The sequence below is a fragment of the Bremia lactucae genome, linkage group LG8 (genome assembly GCF_004359215.1).
Source record: "Bremia lactucae strain SF5 linkage group LG8, whole genome shotgun sequence".
NCBI classification, from domain to species: Eukaryota; Oomycota; class Peronosporomycetes; order Peronosporales; family Peronosporaceae; genus Bremia; species Bremia lactucae.
The window spans coordinates 5,229,791-5,236,732 of record NC_090617.1 but is presented as its reverse complement, the minus strand read 5'-3'; positions in this window follow the sequence as shown (position 1 = coordinate 5,236,732).

The following is a 6,942-nucleotide window of genomic DNA, read 5'->3' as shown; positions in this document are numbered from 1 at the left end:
TTAGGTAGGGTAGCAGTACTTAATAGAACTGTTTCACCCACTCTTAAGCGTTCACTAGTTTTGCGACCATTTCGGTCAGCATATTCTTTTCGCGTATCCTGCGCACTTGTCATCGCGTCACGGACTTTCTGTGTGATGGCTACACTCATCTACAAAGCATTGAGCCTTGCTCACGTTTTTAGCATCCAACTCGCCTATGACATTACCGAGAGGTCGGTCATAGGACGTAGTTGTAAATAATGAAACATCGCTATTGCTTTGGAGAACAGGCATTCCATGCCTTAACCCCATACTGACCACTTCCAACCCGGAAGGTTCACTTGAGCAAACATCTTATCTTTGAGATTATATCCTCGCGGGTCATCGTAATATTGACGAAATTATGTCCCACTTTCGCACCGAGCAAAGTAAGGGGCCCCACTAATACTCGAGCTGCGAACAAATGAGACTGGCGTCCGAGGATAGCGCAGTCCGTTTATATAAAGCGGTGTCTCACCCGTACTGGCGTGGACAGTGTATTAATAGCGAACTCCGCAACGGGTTACCGTTTGGTCCATTCTTTTAGAGCAGCTGTCGTGCGTAATACACCTTCCACCACCCGATTGGCACGTTCTGTATGGCCATCGGTCTGGGGAGGATCTGCAGTCGAGATGTGAAGCTTGCTACCTAGCAGCTCAAACATATGTCACCAAAAAACTGACGTTAAAGTGGATCCCGGTCCGATACTATGGACTCGGGCATCCCGTGTAGTCGGTATACATGATCCAGGAATCAAGAGAGCTGCCTCCTTGTCTGAGGTCGATGTTTTATATAGTGCTTAATGCACCATTTTCTCAGTCTGTCTACAAAGACGAAAGCTCCGTCCGACCCCTGTGGTCAGGCGGCATGCCAAACATGAAGTCTAGACTTTCTGACTTCCAACAATCTGTTGGAATCGGTAGCGGCTTCAGTGGCGCACTGCTTAACGGTACAGGCTTGACGGGTTGACAGTGTTCGCAAGAGGGAATATAGTTGGCCACCCATCTATATAGGTGTGGCCACCAATATTCTCTGACACGCTTAAAAATGTATTTTCACGGCCCAGTTGCCCACTCGTGGGTTATATGGATCACGCATCACTGCAAACCACAATAAATTCACCGCACCTCTCGCCTAAAATGGCAAGATGGCTTACATTCTTTTCTAAATTTAATTCTAGAGTTTAACACATACCGGATAAGTCGAATGTCTTGGCTGACGCGTTGTCGCGCCCAATTTTAGGTAAATTGAACTATATTTAAAATCAGACTTCATGGCAAGACACCAGGAAGACTTGCCTCGTGCTAAGGCTCAAATTGGCTCGTCAACGTTGGCAGCCATTAAGGCCTACCACGTGACGAGCTCATTGGCCTTCGAAATAAAAGAGAGCTACAGTCAGGAAAAACATTGTCGCCTGCTGTTGGATGCATTTTTTGGACGAAAAGGCTTCGTTCCGCCGCACCTGCAAGCTAAGCTAAGTCGCTTGAATTGCAGCTAGGGCCTGTTATGGCATCAGCGGCCACCTTGTGATCTTTTGAGAATCTATGTGCCTCATGACATAGATATCAAGCTTATGATCTTTCACGTGCTCCATGATGCGCCATCGAAATGGTTCGGTGCCTTATAGGTGCACTCGAAACTTGACAATAGCATACTTTATTGAAAGTACTGGGTAATTCTGTCCCGCGGCTCTCATAAGCCGGGACTGATAAGAGATGACATGATGAATACCATTTTCATCCTTTTGCATGAGCGCGCTGCCGATTGCAAAATTACTTGCATCGCAGACAACGCTAAAAGGCTTATCCGCGTCTGGGAATGGCAACACCGGTGCCTCTACATGAAATTGTTTTACTGATGTGGACGCATCCTCTTGTTCTTTAAAACAAACTCATTCTGCGCCCTTTTTAAGAAGGTCAGATGCTAATTTAGTTTGCTCAGCATAATTCTTGCTATATTTATGCAAGTAATTAGCGAGCCCTAGGAAAAGGCGTAAATCCTTCACATGTCGTGAAATTGGCCATCCATTTACTAATTTTACCTTGTCTGGGTCTGCTCGTACACCATGTGTACCTAAGATGCAACCCAGCACAGGTATCTTAAGGACCCTTATGACGCACTTTTACAAGTTGACGTACAATTGGGCGTACTTCAAAGTCTGCAACACAGCGTCAAAATGAACGTCCAACGTTTAAAACATTTGGCGCTTTCATGCCAATTTCATGGACAGGCTAGCGACGCTAGTCTACAGAGTATCACCACGATGAACTCAAGATGGATATGGTGGCATTTTTAGTGAAATACTCGATTGACCACTTGAACGACTCTATTGCGCTCAGCCCGTCCTCGGCCCTACTTTGCACGAATATATCGTCAAAGTAATGGAGCGCGTAGGTACGGTGCTGACGCATCACGTGAGACACCACCCGGTTGAATGAGGCTGGTGCGTTTTTAAAACCTTGGGGCATCACAAGCCACTCTCAAGGCATACCGCTTGGGGTGCTTACAGCTGTTTTGGCCACATCGGACTCTCTCATGAGTACCTGATAGTAGCCATCCTACAAATCCAACGCGGGAAAGGTAGTTGACTTTCCCATTGAGTTTAACGAATTATCTTTCCGCAGGATTGGCGTTTGCGCCGGTATGGTCGCCGTGTTCAGCTTATTGTAAGCATGAACAACGCGCCATCCACCTGTGGCTTTACGCAGACAGAAAGTCGTGCTGAAGTGAGGCGACTTGCTCTCACGCACTTGTCCCGCCTTAGCTCGCTTGTCGAAGAACTCATCGATAAAATTGACTTGTTCTTTCGGCAACGGCGATTGCCTAGTCACACAATACTTGGTGCCAAGCTCGAGGTCTGTTTCGTGCCCGATGCCCCTATCTGCAGGTAGGCGGCTCGACACTTCTTCTGGGAATACATTGCGATGTTTCGACAGAACTTTAAAGAACGGAGTAACTCTCAGGGCATCCCAGCCTCGAGGAGCTAACCGTTTCTTTTTGTCCTTTTCGAGGATGCTCTCGTCCATTGTGAACGACGAGCAACAGTCCACCAAGTTCTCTTCTGGAACTGGTGTGAATATTTCGTGGATCTTTCCTTCCTTTGATTCGGCAAAGAACGGATATCACGACATCTCCGGAGCTAAGCTATCTCCTCAGCAGATTGAAAGACTTGCCGGAGCACCTCAGCTGAGGATGCCACCGCAATTTTGTCGTTGACGGCCTCGAACACCTCGTTTGAAGGCCCGTCTTCTTTATTCGGAACTGATCTAAAGATTACTCGTTTATACGTGCTTTTTATGGTCTTAGTCTGTCGGGTACTCGCTCTTCAAGTCACCACGAACTTTGATTGGAAGCTGGGTGCCGTTGCCCTGCAAAATAACGCACCCCTTCCATCCGCTTAAGGCTCTAGGCAGTGTGCTAGTTTATGCGACGCTTGACTTCCTGTCAGCTCGCCGTCTACTACCACAGGCTAAGGGATCTGTGCAGAGCGATGGGATACATGACTACTTGTCATTGCCCTTTTCACTACCCCAGTCTCCACGAGCTGGGTAGGAATTTGTGTCACCTGACATCCAGTTGTACTCTTCTAACTACACTAGGTTTAGGGCACTGAGTAAAATTTTATGACGTTTGACATCCCGTCAACGCACTCTTAACTGTGTTTGTTACGATATCAGTTACATTCCCCTCTCGCAGAAGCACATCGTTTCCGGTGTCCTGCGTAGAGTTCGCAACTGTGCGTGTACGCCAGTCTATCCATGGTTGGTGTTTTGCCAACCATGGCATGCCTAGGATGAGGTCATACAGAGTCTCCATTTATAGCACTGTGAACTTCTCTTCACAAAAGAAGTCAATTAAGCTGAAGACGAATTCTACCTGAACTCCCTCAAACTTAACGAGCACGCTGCTCGCTAAACGAACGGTCGCCTCTTCTCGCTTGCCATCCTGTCAAAGCGACTCAAGTATCGCCGGTCTTTTTCTAAGAGCTGCGAGTTTTACAAATTTTTGATGCACCCGAATCCACTAGGAGGGTCATCACCTGGTCATAGCCTCGTACTTGAGCGCTATAGACCAGCAGGATTGAGGTCCGAAATTTCGAGATCTCAGGGACTATTGTTCCACAACTCTGAACTTAAAGGTATCTTCAGAGTCCGCGTCATTAGGGTATCCCGCCCCTACTGCGCTCCTGCATTTCCCGACCCCTCAGTGTCGATGCAGAACTCATGCGTCGAGCACGCTGGTTCTTGCCATCGCCCTTTGGGTAGGGAGTCCTCTTGCTGGGCATCTTTTCCCCAGCAGGGACCCTGGCATAGCAGCGATCCATCATATGGCCGCGCTTGCCGCATTTATAGCAGACAACGTCTGCATTGCCCAACTCCATGGGAGTGACATCTGACCTCTCGGCCGACGGTTTATACCAAGCTGTCGCCGAGGCACTGTTGTAGGATTGCTACGTATTTGGATGACGCTAGCCGAGGCTTATATAAGCTGCCTATCTCAATCCCTCAACTAAGGCAATTTGGATTGCCTCTTCCATCGCCGACGGCACCTTTCTGAGAAGGGCCTGTCGCGACGGGCCATGCCGTAGTTCGTTCATAAACGTGGGCACCTTGACGTGCTTTGGAATCGGACCTATGGTAATGGATCCGACAGCGAGCGCATCTCTTGCACATACTCTAGCAGAGATCGCTTCGCCTGCCGCGCTCCAAAGAAGCGCGTCTGAAGCAACACTTCGTTGTTCGGCGGCTGGTACATGGCGCGAATATTTTCCTTGAAGATCGCCCATGTAGGGACCGCCTTTCTGTCCGCCACAAGCGCCGAGTTAGCCCACTCTGAGGCCTAACCGCGCAGATGCGACATGGCGTACGACACCATACAGCTGTCGTCCTCGATGATTTGTGCGACACCGCATTGCTCCACAGCTAAAAGCCAGTGAACAATTGTGTGCGCTGCATTTCCCACGAACTTGGGCCAACTGAGCAACATGTTGCTTAGTAGGACTGCCTTGTTCACCAAGTCCCTGCGCCAAATGACCTGCCACCCCCCGATGATGTTCGGAGAAGTGGGGGGGAATAAGCCCAATCGATGTTGAGGCTCATCCTCACGTACACACGCAGAGGTGCGGGTCGTGGGAAGGATTTCAAGTGCTTCCAAGTGTAGGCGGGAACGTTTTAATGCGGCCACGCTCTACTTAGACACACGCCCTAGTACAGCGAGAAAGCGGTTAAATCGGCTTCTCTTGCGTGCAGTGATGTAGTTGTGGTAGGCGCGTTAGCGACCTCACCCAGCGCACTAAGTACTTTAATTAAGTGTCGTCGCGGGAGCGGTAATCCGGCTCCTCGTGCGCACTTTTTAAGTAGGAAGTAATTTTTAGACTGAACAAATTTAATCACATTAGCTTTAAATACCTATTATTACCAATCAAAAAATGTCATCTCTGAAGATAACACTGACATGTATTGCGAGCGTATCTTCTTATATACTTGGTGTAACGGATGACGCTAGGAGTCATCCCTCCTAATGTGAATGCACCTATATGCATCACATACACAAGGGTTGGTCACAAATGTGAACCACACCCGAGTAGTGGGTCTGATTACATTATTTAAGTAGTTGACCATTCCCGTAAGTACACCAAGTGTACTTAACGGGGACTGTGTAATATTGAGGCAACTTTGGCCCGTTACAGGTGAGATGCCTTCGAGTACTTCATGTACACGACGAGCAGAGGGAGATTTTTGGTTGCTAAGGTTGGCTAAGCAACTGGCAGTCGACACTAAGAAAGCTTAGCATCGGAAAAGATAAAATTATATCAATCTAATTGACTTCCTACGTATTGCAATTTGACTTAATATACTAATTAATTTTGTATTACGACTCATTGCTCACTTGCTCACCGCCCATTTATTAACTGCTTTAATCTATTAATTAACTCTATATTACGACTTATTACTCACCGCCCATTCGCGCGTCTAGCTGCGAATTGCGGTATTGATCATATTTAAATCAACCAATGAACAGAACTGTCGCACTATTTTTACGGCAATATTGGAAATGTTAAGTAAAATTATAAAAGAAAAATTCCGTTTTTATTCCTCTTATGAGAGATAATATTTATCCAGCTTATTGATAATATAATGGAGGTAAACTTTTGATTAGTGATGTAAATTCTACAGTATCTGCGGCTTCTGTCAATCTGATCTTTGAATCGTAAGGTACTGAGTGAGACCCAATGTAATTGGTTGGTGGTTATAGTCGCAAGAAAATAAGCTTATCACATTCATTATTTCGGTCCCATTCGGATCTAGAGAGACCACTAAGATTTTAAATGCTCCTCAAGGTTGCTGCTTTAAAAGCTTTAGTCGATAAGGCCGGACGATTATGGTTCATGGAAAGAGCTTTTATCTGATGATGAATTTGCTATTACCGGGTTGTCACATTAGATCATGACTGGCTGGGTGGATCTTATCAAAACATGGACCATCGTGTGCGAATCTCTGATAGGTAGCTGTACTTTCGAAGGAAAATACCGAGATGACCATCGAAACAAGACCGATTTGCAATTTCTTACCCCTGCGGTGTTGATGTTTTTACTGAGAAATATCACGTAAAATGAATTTAGCACGCTAAAAGTGAATGTTTATTTCTTTAGTTAACTGGGACTGTTCCGTATAGAAAACAGATTCATTTGCAGTATGGATCGATGAACAAGAAAAATATCATTAAGCCCCACGATGTGCTTATCTCGGCAATGCAGCCAAAAGAGCTCAAAGTCCTAAGTAGTCTCGAGGAAACGCTGTCATACCAAATTAGGATAAGTGCAGCTTTGCGGTTCAGAGCCTCTTGCATCGGACTACCTCCACTGTCGCATGCCAATCACATGCCACTGTCACGCTACGATTAATTGTAGCGATGATGTCCAGG